This window comes from Saccopteryx leptura, chromosome 2, assembly GCF_036850995.1.
Source record: "Saccopteryx leptura isolate mSacLep1 chromosome 2, mSacLep1_pri_phased_curated, whole genome shotgun sequence".
NCBI lineage: Eukaryota > Metazoa > Chordata > Mammalia > Chiroptera > Emballonuridae > Saccopteryx > Saccopteryx leptura.
Genome location: NC_089504.1, coordinates 108,613,489 through 108,628,747, shown reverse-complemented (window position 1 = coordinate 108,628,747; position 15,259 = coordinate 108,613,489). Strand labels below are relative to the sequence as shown.

The 15,259-nt window shown below is 37.6% G+C and overlaps 1 pseudogene; it reads left to right on the top strand.

Moving 5' to 3' along the window:
• The first annotated feature begins 13,122 nt into the window (after positions 1-13,122).
• Positions 13,123-14,659, top strand: LOC136391476 (HORMA domain-containing protein 1-like; annotated as a pseudogene).
• Positions 14,660-15,259: the final 600 nt, after the last annotated feature.

The window sequence follows — 15,259 nt, the reverse complement described above, 5'->3', positions numbered from 1 at the left end:
CATGAGGACACATTGTGGGTCAGAAACAAAAAGAGCCTCTCTCAGCAAGAGGATTGTCAGACAATTAACATTTTCTCTCAGAAGAAAAAGAAATTAGAACATGAAAATAGTACCTTATTGTCCTGTATTAATATTTCAAGTGGGTCCTTGAGTGTATTCATTACTCTGATAATAAAAGTGGGCTAAATTAAGGAAAGCAGCACTTACCCACAAGCTGTTCTGCACAGGGAGGGACACAGAAACCCTTAGAGGGGCAGGCAATCAGCCTGCAGAGCAGCATGGGGCTGAGTCAGCACTCCTATCCAGCAGGCTGACAGCTGGACTCAGCTTGTAAGTGGCAGTTGGGGAAATATAGATGCTCAAGTTTAATGTAATGTGTTGAGTTTCCTTTCTCTTTTACTCAGAGAGCAAAGTGTACTTTTGTGTTTGATTCTTTTAGGTTGTAGAAGGCAGAAAAGGGATATATAATGGAAGCTTATTACAAGGATACACAGGAGAAAAGTGCAGCTACAACTTGAAGAAGCCAGCAGCTGCCTTCCAAGAGGGCCTTACGGACACTGAGTTGACATTTGGAAGCTGGCAGGCTGTTCAGGGGAACTAACTCATTGAGGACTCCAAAGCAACCACTTCTGCATTGTGCTCTCGTGCTCCATTGGTTTGGGTGACTCTTGTGTTCTCTCAATCTTCCTGCCCCTAAAGTTCTGAGATCTATGATTGCTTTTTCACTACTCATTACTCTACCTTATGCTTTTCATAGCATCTGCTCTCTCACGGCTTTGGCAACTATTATCAGAATTTCTCTGCATGCCTCATAGTTAAAGGCGAATCTGGTTGATTTGGAACCTCCCCGTCTGGTTCCAGAAACGCGTGCTGGGTAAGGCCTTGTGCTGTCGCAGATGTGTAGCCATCTCATAGTGAAGTTGGTGAGAGTAGTCTACATGCTTGCGGGAAACTGGACAGTGTGGGCTCTCCATGAAAGAGAATTCAGCTGAAGAAACTGCAGATTGATTCCTGGCTCCTCAGGGAATACTTAGAGATATCCTGTGGGTCACAACATGAAGGAGGCTTTTAGGTATTGTCAACTTGGTGAAAGGGGAGGGCACAGAGTCTCTATTCATAGATGCCACTTGCCTAGGCCACTGCTCTCAGCAGAAGGCAGCAGTGGACATGGACATTTATCTCCTAACGTTCAGTGGGTATAGCAGGCATGTGGGTTTTGCTTTTGTTTTCTACCCTTCTCCATTTCTCTCCAGACTAGAAATAATTCAATAATACAGTGAAAAAATGTTTATAAAGTTTTGTTAGGAATGAGGACCCAGTGATGCAGGGAAAAGGATTTTGTGGCAAGTGTCCAAGGAAGCTTGGAAACCACATTTGGAAAATGAAAGTTGCAAAATAGCCTAAGGGCCCTCTGGGCATGTGAGGTAGGAATAGCTGGGGAGAGGCACCCGTTAGAGGTTTTCTCTTGTCTTCTTAATTTGAATTTTTCTGCCCTATTCTTTAGTTCCACATCTTTCATTCACACTTTGTCACTCACTGGCCATTTATTTCTGGGTCTCCCTTAACTTTGAGATAGTTGCCTAGCAAGTCATTAAGTTTTCTAAAAATAGCATTGTGGCTTATTTTTATTTATTAAGTAAGAGGAGGGGAGAGAGTGAGACAAACTCCCACATGCGCCTTGAGCAGGATCCACATGGTATTCTGTCTGGGGCTGATACTAGATTCAACCAAGCTATTTTTAGCACCTTAGGCCAATGTTAGGATCATTTAGCTATCCTCAGGGCCCAGGCGGATGCTCAAACTAATAAAGCCCATTGGCTATGGGAAGGGAAGAGAAAGAGAAAGGGGAAAGGGAGGAAGGAGAAAAGTAGATGGTCACTTCTTTTGTGTGCCCTGACTAGAAATTGAACCCAGTATATTGATGCACTGACTGGGCTGATGCTCTATCCACTGAACAAACCAGCTAGGGACACTTTTTTAAATAATTTAATTTCAATAATTATGAGAGTACATTTTTGCAGATTGGTAGATGAGTAAATAAAAAAAAAGATGCCCTCTTTTAGTGTGTTTTACACTAAAAGGTGTTTTACACCTTTTTAGTGTGTATATACATATGATTAACACTGATGTGCACTAGGAGAGTTTTTGTTGATCTTTTAATTAAAAATATAAAAGTAAACATTGTAAATATTGGGATTGCATTTCAATGTGTTGTACAAATAGATCTTAGATCTTTTTTTTTTTTTTTTTTTTTTTTGTATTTTTCTGAAGCTGGAAATGGGGAGAGACAGTCAGACAGACTCCCGCATGCGCCTGACCGGGATCCACCCGGCATGCCCACCAGGGGGCAATGCTCTGCCTACCAGGGGGCGATGCTCTGCCCCTCTGGGGCGTCGCTCTGCTGCGACCAGAGCCACTCTAGCGCCTGGGGCAGAGGCCAAGGAGCCATTCCCAGCGCCCGGGCCATCTTTGCTCCAATGGAGCCTTGCTGCGGGAGGGGAAGAGAGAGATAGAGAGGAAGGAGAGGGGGAGGGGTGGAGAAGCAGATGGGTGCTTCTCCTGTGTGCCCTGGCCAGGAATCGAACCTGGGACTTCTGCACGCCAGGCCGACGCTCTACCACTGAGCCAACCGGCCAGGGCCAAATAGATCTTCTAAAGAGAGGTTCCCTCCAGCAGAGATTGTTTTCCCTCACAATTTATATCAAGAAACACCAAAATCAAATCTGCAATTTAAAAGGAACTCACAAAGAAGCACAACTTTTCTACCAATTTTATCTAAATTATACACAGTAGAATAATGCATAAAAATTAAAGACAAATGTGATGTTATAAGATTCTATATAAGCCCTGGCCAGCTGGCTCAGTGGTAGACCATCGGACCGGTGTATGTATGTCCTGGGATCTATTCCTGGTCCGGGCACACAGGAGAAGAGCCCATCTGATTCTCCACCCTTCCCCTCTCCCTTTTCTCTCTAGCTTCCCCTCCCCTTCAGCCATTGCTCATTTGGAGCAAGTTGGCTCTGGACACTGAGGTTGGCTCCATGGCTTCCTCCTCAAGCACTGAAAAATAGTGGGCTTGACGGGTGGATCCCAGTCACAGTGCAAGTCAGAGTTTGTGTCTGCCTCCCCTCCCCTCACTGAATAAAAAAAAAAAAAAAATGATATATATAGTCAAGGTATTTTGGAGTAGTTTTTCTTATTTTTCATAGTTAAAATTTTGATGCTAAGGATGTATTTGCATATTTTTAAATTTAAAGTTATACTGGTGTAATTTTTTTATGCCGTGTGATGATAAGTTTTTGCTTTCTACTTTGATCTGACTATAAAGATATGAACCCCTTCTTCTCATTTCTCCTTTATGATATATTCTGTTACACCACAGCTCAAAGATAATAAAGACCCCAGGCCTTGCAGCAGTAACTTACCTACTTCATTAAGTGTGGAATAAGAAACATTTTCAATTCCAGTTTGAAATATATATATATATGTGTATATATATATATATATACACACATATATATATATATATTCAGCAGGTTGTATCAAATGTGAATTACTCATGTGATTTTTTTTATTGAAAGTGGATAATAATTGCTCTTATTGTTATTTTACAATTGAGTGGCCTCCTATTAAATAAACATAGGGTATTTTCAAAATCTTAATGGGTGTATTTTGTGTTTTATCTAGATAGAATATTTAACACCTGAGTTCAACCAGAAAAAAAAAAGGAGGAGGAGAAAAGAATAAAGGGAGGGAGCGAGAATGATAGAGAAAGAGAGAGAGAGAAACACAGAGCTCCGTTCTGCTTTTTGCCATATGAGAACACAGGACGACCATCTGTGAAGCACGAAGCTGGCTCTTCTGAAACACTGAATCTGACTGCAACTTGGTCTTGGACTTCCCAGTCTCCAGAAATGTAAGAAATAACTTTTTTTTTTATTATTATTTTAGAACACCTAGTCTGTGGTATGTTTGTCATAGCATCCCCCAAAAGCAAAGACTATCCCTGTAGAGGGAGTCATACAGCCTCTCCTGCTGCCTGAGAGTGCAGGTGCTCACTTGGTTGACCATCAACTTCTCTGGTTCATAGAGGTCTCTGTTAAAACATGGTTTATTCCTGACTTCCAGGCCATGTCAGGTCTGGACCTGAAGTCCTCTATTTTCGGTTTGTTACTCCTAATTCTAGGACAACCCTATTTTCTTCAACCTGCCTTTCTCTAATATATTTTTAAAATTTTTGATTTGAGTGAGAGAGACTCATTGCCTGGTTGTTTCCCTTAGTTGTTCCATTTAATATTTTGTTTATGCTTAAAATGTTGTCCTTTTTCCTAAAATGGCTACTAAGCTTTACAAATCAAAGTGCCCCTCCCCCTTATTTTTCCGGTTTGCTGTCCACTCCCTTGGTGAGCCCTGAGGGGCCCAAACAAATGAAAGGGCCAGGGAAGTCCATGTGTACGGCAAGAGCAGAAACTGAGCAGAGCATAAAAGAGGAAAATAACAAGGGGAAATCCTTTACTATTTCAAAAATATTCTATCCCTTAAAACAGCGGTTCTCAACCTGTGGGTCACGAGCCCGGCGGGGGTCGAATGACCAAAACACAGGGGTCGCCTAAAGCCATATGTATTTTGGCTTTAGGCGACCCCTGTGTTTTGGTCGTTCGACCCCCGCTGGGGTCGCGACCCACAGGTTGAGAACCGCTGCCTTAAAACATGCATGATATACATTAGAGATTTAACCATACATGGGCCCATGTGTACTAGAGTGGAGTCCCAATATTTATAACACTTTGCAGAACCCTTGAGCATGAGTAGCATGTGCAGTAGAGCAGAGAGGCCTTCAAATATTTACAGTAATGCCAAATAGTAACAGTAGTTTTGAATTTCCATCTAATTACATTCAACTCAGTGCTATTTGTTCTGGGCTAATATTCTAGACAGTGTTAAAGAGGCTTTTTTAGAAATCTATAATCTGACATGTAATTCAAACATTTTATTTTACATCAATATACACCCTGGTGTGTTATAAAATATTTCTCAATGAACCAGGAGTGGAACCATTTAAGACCTTGATTCTCAATATTGCTCTCTAATCTGCTATCAAAAATCGGTGATGATGTTAATGATCTTGTAGTTTATTATTATTTAATTTTTTTATGATTATTTCTTTCAGGTATAAATATTTTATATGAGTTATTGAATTCTTCCAATGATACTATGATTTATTTAGTGTTATTTTATCAGTTTTGCAGATGAAGAATTAGGGCTTAGAGAGGAAAAATGCTTTATCAAAATTATACCGTTAACTGAAGCTTACTTTTAGACATCAGCACTTATGTCAAGTTTTTGGAAAGCAGAGGGGGCCAAATGGAAATGAAATGTGGAATTAAACCCTGTATTTTCCGATGTGTTTATAAACTGGCATAATCATGGTATATATCTCATGATGATTTTCCTATTAAGAATAGATAATGTATCTAAAGCATTCAGCATGTTGACTGGACCTACAAAGTACTAAAAAATATTATTAAATTTTCCATGTAATTACTTAGGAGTGCTGTATTTAGACTAATAGTTGTGCAAAGATTTTATTTCAAGTATCAATAATGTAGTGTCAGCAGAGATGAGGCATTGATCTCACAAATGACTGGTTACCCGTGATATAACAAACTCGTGCCATTGACAAGAATATCATTTGATCATCTCATTGCTATCTAATAACTTCAGTTATCTTTTTCTTTTTCCACACATACACTTTATGATCCTCGTACCTACTCTCTTTTCTCCCATCTCAATCTCCCCCATTTCTTCTTTCCATACTTCTTCAAATAGTTCAACTACTTTCTTTTGGTTTCTTTTTCTATCACTGATTTCCCAGACTCCTAGTATTGGTTGCAATGTTGCATGTAGGAGTGTGCCCAGCAACTGTTTTTCTTACATAGGGCTTTAGGGCTTGACCTGTACCCCCAAAATGTTAAATGAGCAAAATAATTTTTAACAGGAGTAGAAGTAAAATAAGTAGAAATGCTCTTCTGGATCCAAAATACTGAAAATTTTGGAGGAAACAGTTTATTTGTAGCGAAATCAATTTTTTAATGTTGACTCACTTTTCCCAAAATTATATTTATGTAAAGATATGGTTGATAATAGAATGGCTTGTGACGATGATGATGATGGTGGCGGTGATTGTGGTGTTGGTGGTGATGATGATACTCCTTGAGAAGATGTCTGTGGTATTTCCAGCACCTAGCAGAGTAACAAGCTCATAACAGGTGCTTTAAAAAACTTGTGTAGAAAAGAATAAATGAAGGAATAATAAATAATAATTATATAATTATAATTATGATGTGTGAATCTGTACTACTCTTTTTGGCTCTATACCTATTGAAACTCAGGTGTTCAAACACAGGTTTCATCAGTTCTGAAAGGCTTACAGACAACACATACATGCCTCAAAAATAAATTACAAACCAAATTTAATCAATCATTTAAATACTTGCCTCATTCTGGAAGTTAAGTATTGATAATACTGTGCACAAATTTCTGTGACTCTCCAAGGAGGCCCAACAACAGTGTTCAGAACTATAACTCATTGTGAATAAAGTCTTACTGGACTTCCCTTGCGGTCTGCAGGGATGTTTTAGCTGGCCTACTTGAAATACTGTTAAGAAGCTTAGGGAATCCATAATTACTATCTGAGAAATTTATGTTTATATTTTTGGTTATAGCAAGCGACTTTAAAATTTAACTTATAAAGGACTCTGACTACGGAATGATTAATATTTCACTAAAACAAAGATCAAATTGAGAAGCAAAGGACTTCATTACCCTTACTAGAATAAAATTACTAATGTGCAAATACAGGAAAGGTCATTGTATTTTATACTTGTATTATGCATAAAGAGATGAGGCTTCTCTTGGAGTGTTTATAATAATTTGTCATGGGACTAAGTTATGAAAGCACTGTGTATAATTAAAATGCAGACTCCCTAAATTCTGTAACAACACACTAGTGATTTTATACAACCTAGGATATACCCTTGACTGTGTGAGCATACTTTATGTTTAGAAAAGAAAAAGGAATTAGCTGTCTATGTATCAGATGAGTAACCTCATGATAAAACATAATTGCAGTGAGACAATTGACAACTCCATATGACTTGATTTCTTCTTATCTATATAGTAAAAGATTATTTCATGGGCTTTATCATGTGCATGTTAAAGTAGAAGTTTATAAAAGGGATAATAGAGTGGTATGGTAACCTGATACATAGGTTTAGAATCAGAACACATAAATTCACATTATGGTTTCTCTCATCTCCTTCTGATAAAAATGGGCAGAGGTCAACATCCCTGAGCTACCAGTTTCTCAACTTTAAGTGGTAGAAACAATATCTACTCATCTATCACACACATAAGAAGTTTTTTAGGATAAAATAAAAATAGATGATAGATAGATAGATAGATAGATAGATAAATAGATAGATGATAGATAGATAGATAGATAGATAGATAGATAGATAGATAGATAAAAATGATGTAAGGTGGTATAAAATGCTCTTTAAGCTTCCAAAATAATAAATTTTGTTATTGCAAAGGGTGAATTCACTTGATCTTAGCCAAAAGGCTGAGAAAGGATGCAAAGGTTTCATAAAGTAAGGTATTCTTAATAACCTTAATGAGCTAAAGGTGGTTCTTATTATACATGTTGAGTTCTCTCTGGCCCTTGCAAGATTTATTACAATTCTGAATGATGATTGTGAAAATATGGCTTTCGTTTCAGTTCTTAATCTGATGTGTTTATTATGTCACTTTTGGGGGTCCAGGCAAATTTCCTAAGCATTTTGCTAAGTACTCTTTATGCATCTATGCAAGACAGTTATTTATGCTATTTTTGAATGTTTTTTTAAGAACATACAGTGTGTCTGTAAAGTCATGGTGCACTTTTGACTGGTCACAGGAAAGCAACAAAAGACAATAGAAATGTGAAATCTGCACCAAATAAAAGGAAAACTCTCCCAGTTTCATACCTATTCAGTGCAGTTCGATGTGGGCTCACGCACAGATGTTTTAGGGCTCTTTAGATAGCTATCCCATATAGTCTCTACAGACTCATCACTGACTGATGGCCTACCAGAACGGGGTTTCCCCACCAAACTGCCGGTTTCCTTCAACTGCTTATCCCACCGAGTAATGTTATTCCTATGTGGTGGCACTTCATTATAAACGCGCCGATATTCACGTTGCACTTTGGTCATGGATTCAAATTTAGCGAGCCACAGAACACACTGAACTTCCCTCTGTACCATCCACATCTCGACTGGCATGCCATGAGCTGCTCCGCTGTATACAAGGTGTTATGTCATCATCTGCACATACGCACATGCTGCCACATCATCCTACAGAAACTGGGAGGGTTTTTCTTTTATTTGGTGCAGACTTCACATTTCTATCATCTTTAGTTGCTTTCCTGTGACCGGTCAAATGTGCACCATGACTTTACGGACACACTGTACTTTAATTATTTAAATTTTTTGTCTCAGTTCATAGGTTGCCACATTAATTAGTGAGTCTAAAATTGAGTGTCCTCTTTGTATATCTGAAACCAGTAATGGATAATAATTATCACCTTGAGGCTGGCAGTATTGCTTGAGAACGAGAATTACATTACATTCTCTGACTTGAAAAAAGACATCTTCTACAGAAAATGTTTGACACTTTCGTCTACTCTTCCTTTTCTCTTATACCTGTCATATCTCAGATCAAAAATAAAAATAGCTTATTGCTCTATAGAGTACAATCATCTCCAAATGTTGTTTGTTTAATTATTTAAATCATTTCTAGACTTGAGAATATGTGCAATGGTTTTAATTAATAAAATAATTTTTTATATGTTTTTATAAAATAAACCTCTACATGCAGTTTAGGCATAACTGGATTATTTCATGAACTATCTGGAGAAAATGCATTTGGCAGTCCTGGATTACCAGCTGTGGAACCCTGGAGGAGTTAGCTAACTTTCTGTCAGTTTTCTCTTTCTTACACTCAGAAGAGGAATACTAATTCCTAATCTAGTCCCACAGATCTGTGTTTGAGATCAAGTGATGCCAATAGAATATAGTTCAAGGATGTACTAAAAACTGTTGCATGTTATATATACATTTTTTCATATTAACAAATGTCTTTATCACCCTGGAAGCATCATTTAAATATATTTTAATACAGCAGGCTTTCTTTTTCAAATGCCTTTGTTGAAAAAACAAAAAGGCTATCAACTTCTGGCTGTCCCTTCTGTTTTCCTTTGTGGTGTCCTTCTCCTCTGTGTATGTCTTCAGGGTAGCTGTTAGCATCATTTGTTTATTCAGTCTTCTCTCTTCACTCTTTGTACTCACACTGGTTGGGATTTTTCTAAATTCACGAGTGTTTCTGTCCATCACTGTCTCCTACATTGTATTTCTCTTTGTGGAAAATTGTAACAGCACTCACACAATCACTCATGCCAGAAATATTTCCTTTTCTTTAACTTCTACATTCAATGGATTACCAAGATTTTTTAAATTTACCACTCAAAAATTTCCTCAGTCTTTCTACAGATACTGTCTTTGTTCAAGTCTTTCTCATTTGTACTGTTAAAATAGCCTCTTAATTTCCCTGTCTTCAATCTCACCTCATCCCAAATGAATCCTCCGTGATTCTTCTGTTAAATGATCTTTCTAAAACACTCTTTGGACTTTGTTTTCTCATGGCTTGTAGTTTTTTTGATGTGCTCCTGTACTCAAGGACAAAGGACAAACTTTATACTATGGCAAACCTTTTCCTACTGTTTTATTATGCACACTTTCCTACTGTTGGGATTTTCCAGAATAGAGTCTGAATTCCAAAATTTTATGCCTTTGTACATGTCCATTGTTTGAAATGGCCCCTCTTTCAGCACTCATTGTCTGAGGCAATGCTCATCACAAATATAATGTCCTCTCTGAAGTCTTCCCTGTGCCAACAGGCTCTTGGAGAACTTCCTTCCTTTGTGATTTTACAGAATTCTTTGCATTCTAGGACCGCAGCCTTTAAGAAGATTCTATTAAAGTATTTTTTCTTTTATTTTTCTTCCTCATTAGGTGAGCTCATTCTCCTCCGGTCTCTTCCTCTACTAAAAAAAAATAAATGTTTGTTAAGTGTTTACTGAGGGAATAATTTAATGATCATGCAGGTTAGTCTTTCTTATCAACTCCAAAGTAATAAAAGGAGACAAGGAGAATCTGGGGACGTGGGAAGAAGGAGAATGACTAGTGATGAGCTGCCCACCACTCTGTCAGAAAGAAACCTCTTTTCATGTTTGTTTTCTGTCTTTTTGAATCTTATTATTTGTGACATGTTAGGGCCTTTTCTCGGTTTCCCTATTTTGTTTTTTAAACATGTATATAGCTATCATTGTGTAATGAATAATAAATATATCACAGTAAGATTTTCTGAAGTTTTAGATTAGTAAATGGCTTTCTTTCCATGAAAGCAAAAAATAGTGAGTCTGACAAAGAAATCTTCGCATTTTTGAACAATGGACCCTTTGTATCTCTAATTTAAGATCTTGTGGGTAACTTCACAGATGTAACAAACATCAGATAGTGACATTTTGAAAGAAATATATGTACTGCTTATTTATTCTAGGTTACTTGCCTGTGATACTCTATCTACTTTTTAAGACCAAAAACAAATGCCTGGGTAATAAATTAACAAGATTTAAAAGCAACACACTTGTTGTCAGAGAATCCTGAAGTACAAGGGTGTGATCACATTCTGAAAGCCAAGATCCGACATGGCAGGGAGCTAGTGTATCATATTGTCATGGCAACAGGATGTCTTCTTAGGTTTAAAATTGTTTGTGTTGCAGCTCTATAACTTGAAAAGCTTATCTAAAGCTTTTAAAGAAGAACTTGTATTGTTTCTATGGCTCATGTTGTATACTAAAAATTTATGGCTATTTTGCAAATAGTAATTTGAGTGTTCTTTACTTTTGTTTTTGTCTTCAAAGTGTGCTTTTATGAGACTAAAATGGTTATACCTGAGTGTTTTGTTTTGTCATTCTACATAGAACTGTAGGGATAAAGATCTTTCTTCCCTATATTTGCTATACAAAGATTCTGGATTAGGTTTTTGGATATTGAATATGTATTTATATATATATATTATTTCCCTGAGTCATAATAATGAAAATCCAACAGCTATTTTAACCTGCTGAATATCACAAAATTAATAAGCTTAATTTGTTGTTCCAAAAAGCCAAAACCTTGCAGCATTCTCAATTCTTTCTGCATGGGAAAGTCACTTCTCTTGCCCAGAGATTCTCTGTAAACAGTGAGAAAAAGCAGTGATCAATGGTCCTGTGCATTGCTTAGGAGAATGTCCTTGACATCCCTCACGTTGCAGCACAATGCTAGCAGCTGGGGTTTCATTTGGAAGCAGGGGAGTGAGAACCACAAGGGTGAGCAGGAGAGATCAAGGGAGGATGGAGGATAGTGGTGGTAGGAGGACAGAGAGAGGGGAGAGAGAGTAGAAGGACTCAACTTGTTGTTGCTTTCTTTGCGATTGTTAACCCCTTACAGATGGAAATTTCCCACACGTCAGTATGCACTGTATTATTCCCTCCAGTGAAGCAAATGGTTTGTGTAAGTTAGCTTTGTCTTTAAAGAGGCATACAGATGAAGGTTATGGAGAGAATATGAAATAGAGAAGGCACTCTGTGATGGTATTAACACTGAATTAAGAGGAAATATTATCTGCAGATTTAAAAAAAACAATCAAACTGGTAATTAAACTCTACTACATCCTATTTTTTTCCCCATTGCCAATTATTTGTCTCAGTGAATATATGTATGGGGGATGAAAAAGACAAGATGCAGGACATTCAGTAGGTTTTTGAAGTGGACCTCAGATGTTTTTGTCTTGTTTCTATTTTTGTAGTTGTTTGATTTTTTTTCTGCTTCTTCCTGAATTGATATAGATGATAGAAATTAAAATCTTAGAGCTCTTATGACTATTTTATCTACTGTCAGTTTGCCTAGAAATATGATAATGTACATAAAATCAGACTTATAATGTAATTTAAAAAAAAACAAACCTCAATTTGTGTGTCTAATTGTAATTAGCATTCGTAATTCCTGAAGTCCTTAGCTACATATTCCGGGAAAGAAAATCAGGAATGTTGTTGTGTTAGATAAGAATCGAGAAGCAACCCATTGTTTGGTTAGTAAAAATTAGTCCTCACTTCTATTCTTAGAAAATTGACTAAGTTTCTAATATGCCTGGTGATGATATAGTATGCCTATTGCAGAAAAATAGACAATACCATTTTAATATCAAATCAAGCCAAATGTTCAGGGCATGATTTACTCCAGGTTCTGGGCAAAAATTAAAAAGTTTTCTTGTAGGTTGCTCAAGCCTAGGACCATTTCTGAGTATTATAGACACTCAGTGGCTCCCAATGAATTGCAAGAATGAATGAAACCTTGCTCTAAACTTCTAGCTTGTCCTAAGAAAGTTGCTTTTGGTGATTGATAGGTTTTTTCATAGATTTCTGTTGGTAATGAGTCATGATATTAAGCAAGCATCCTTAGAACATTTTTCAAAGAGCCAGGTGTTTATTTGAGATGGTTTTGAGAAAAGTGCCAATCTTTGTTGAAATACAGCAGGTTGCCTCTCTATTTCTCCCTTCTCCTCCACAAACTCACACTAAGGGAACAAACACTAAGCTCAAACTCATTTGAGAGACAGAGACTCATCACTAGGATAATAGGCTGTTTCACTTCTTTAGAGACTGTATTTGTGAGGAATATTCAATGAAGAGGTTGTTGGTTGAATGGTGTCCCCACCCGTACTCCAAAAAGATACTTCTATGTCAAATCCTTGGACCAATTCATGTACCTTATTTGGAAATAAGATTTTTTTTCAAGATGTAACTAAGTTAAGGATCTTGAGATAAGCTAATTCTTAATAATCCAGCTGAGCCCAAAATCCAGTGACAACTATCTATATAAAAGAAAGAAAAAAGGATATTTGAGACATAGAAACAAAAGAAAAGACTATGATGTGGTATTTGGATTAGGTGTCTGCCTATGCCCTGCAGGCTGCACGATGGGAGGGCTTAACACAGGGACAATAATGGTTCTCAGTTTGAAGCCACACAACTCAGTTTCTCCCTATATGTCTCTGGTGCCTTTTAAGCCACTGTCCCTCCCTGAAGCTCAGAATCTTTGTGTCAAAATTTTGAGAGAAGATAAAAATTGTCTATGATTTACATACTTTGTGAAGTAAATACTAGGGTGCTATGATGCTTTTTAGAAAAAAAAATATCTAAGGACAATTGTTCTAGCGGTATACATCAACCCAGAACATCCTCAGACAATTTCAGAATGTTTCCAATTTAAATTCAAGTATACCAGTAATGGACCAATCATGGACTTCATATATAATATAAAAACCAGAGCAGTGAATCTAGTATGTCATCTGCTGACACCCAGAAACCAAGTATTCTGACATGCAAGGTTTATATTCTAACGCAAAATCTGGAACATTTACCTAATATTTGTTTGACCATGAAACTTTTTACTATGATGCAGTTATGCTATCAGATCACAACCCTCCTCATTTTAAGAATGGTGATTGTGAAAGAGTGATATTTGAAGGGCAGTCTACATAACTAAATGTGGGAGAAGTCCCAACACCTTTCATACTTTTGAAGTAAAAGTGACCAATGTAAAAGAATGAATGAAAAATATATATATATATATTTTTAAAACAGAGATAGAGAGAAAGTCAGAGAGAGGGATAGACAGATAGGAATGGAGAGAGATGAGAAGCATCAATCATCAGTTTTTCATTGTGACGCCTTAGTTGTTCATTGATTGTTTCCTCATGTGCCTTGACCATGGGCCTTCAGCAGACGGAGTAACCCCTTGCTTGAGCCAGCGACCTTGGGTCCAAGCTGGTGAGCTTTGCTCAAACCAAATGAGCCCACGCTCAAGCTGGCGACCTCGGGGTCTCGAACCTGGGTCCTCTGCATCCCAGTCTGACGCTCTATCCACTGTGCCACCACCTGGTCAAGCTGAAAAATATTGATGCAACTATATTATCACCTAAACAATTAAAAACACAACTTCAAAAAATTCTCATGGACAAAGATGATCTAGAACAGTGGTTTTCAATTTCTTTACACTTGGGGACTGGTGAAAACAGGAAAATTATTTCAGGGACCGCTGAGGCAGAAATCACCCTGAGCATAAGCATATTCTACTAGACCATAATCTTCATACAACATCAGGGTGGTTAACTCTTTTGCCAACTGGCACCAAATTTCTGGTGGACCGGTCTGCAGATGGGCAGTTGAAAATCACTGATCTAGAAGATAAATAGGAACACTATATAAGTGATGATTTTGATATTAAAGCTAAAATTGCAGAGCAGAAAAAAGTCCTGAATCTTCTGAACTTGGAGAGCCAAGTTTAGCTTGTGAGGAAAATGAAATTATGAGGTTTAAATAAAGTAAAGATCTTTCAATTTCTTATTCTCAGGTTGAGCTGTTAGTAATAAAACATTTGAACTTGATGTATTTGAAAGCTAATAAAAAAGTGGAAAAATCTTTCAGAATTTTGGGAGTAAGGGGGACAGTTAAGAAAAGAAACCTTGTGGTTTATAGGCCTACAGATTGAGAGAAACTGTCCCACAGGCACTGCACTTGAGGCTGATGAGAGATCCTGGGCATCAAGCCAGTTCTCTAATGGGATGAGTCTTTGTGCCTTTTAGGAAGAGGGCGAAATATATTTTGCACACGGGAAGAATGTTATCATAATGGCCGGAGGCATACTGTGGTCAATAGTTTTCAAAAGGATTATCACCAAGTTTTTCCCTATCAGCATATACATGCTGATCTTCACATCCATGCCTTGTAATCTAATTTTCCTTCCTGTTAAATCTGGACTATCCTGAGTGACCAGCTTAGTCAGTAGTAATATATAGCTAAAATTATATGTGGGTATTTCCAAAATTAGTTTATAGGAAACCTCATAGTTTTTCACCTGGGCCTTCTGGGAACTCTGAGTTTGAGGTTCCCCCTCTTGGAACCTAGAGTCCATGATTTGAGAACCCAAGCCACAAAGAATGTCCACAGTTGATAGCCTTAACTGAGCTCCCTGCCCAGAGCCAGCACCTACTACAACCATACATGTAAGTCATCCCAGACATTCAGCTTAGTGAAGTCTTCAGATGACTGCTG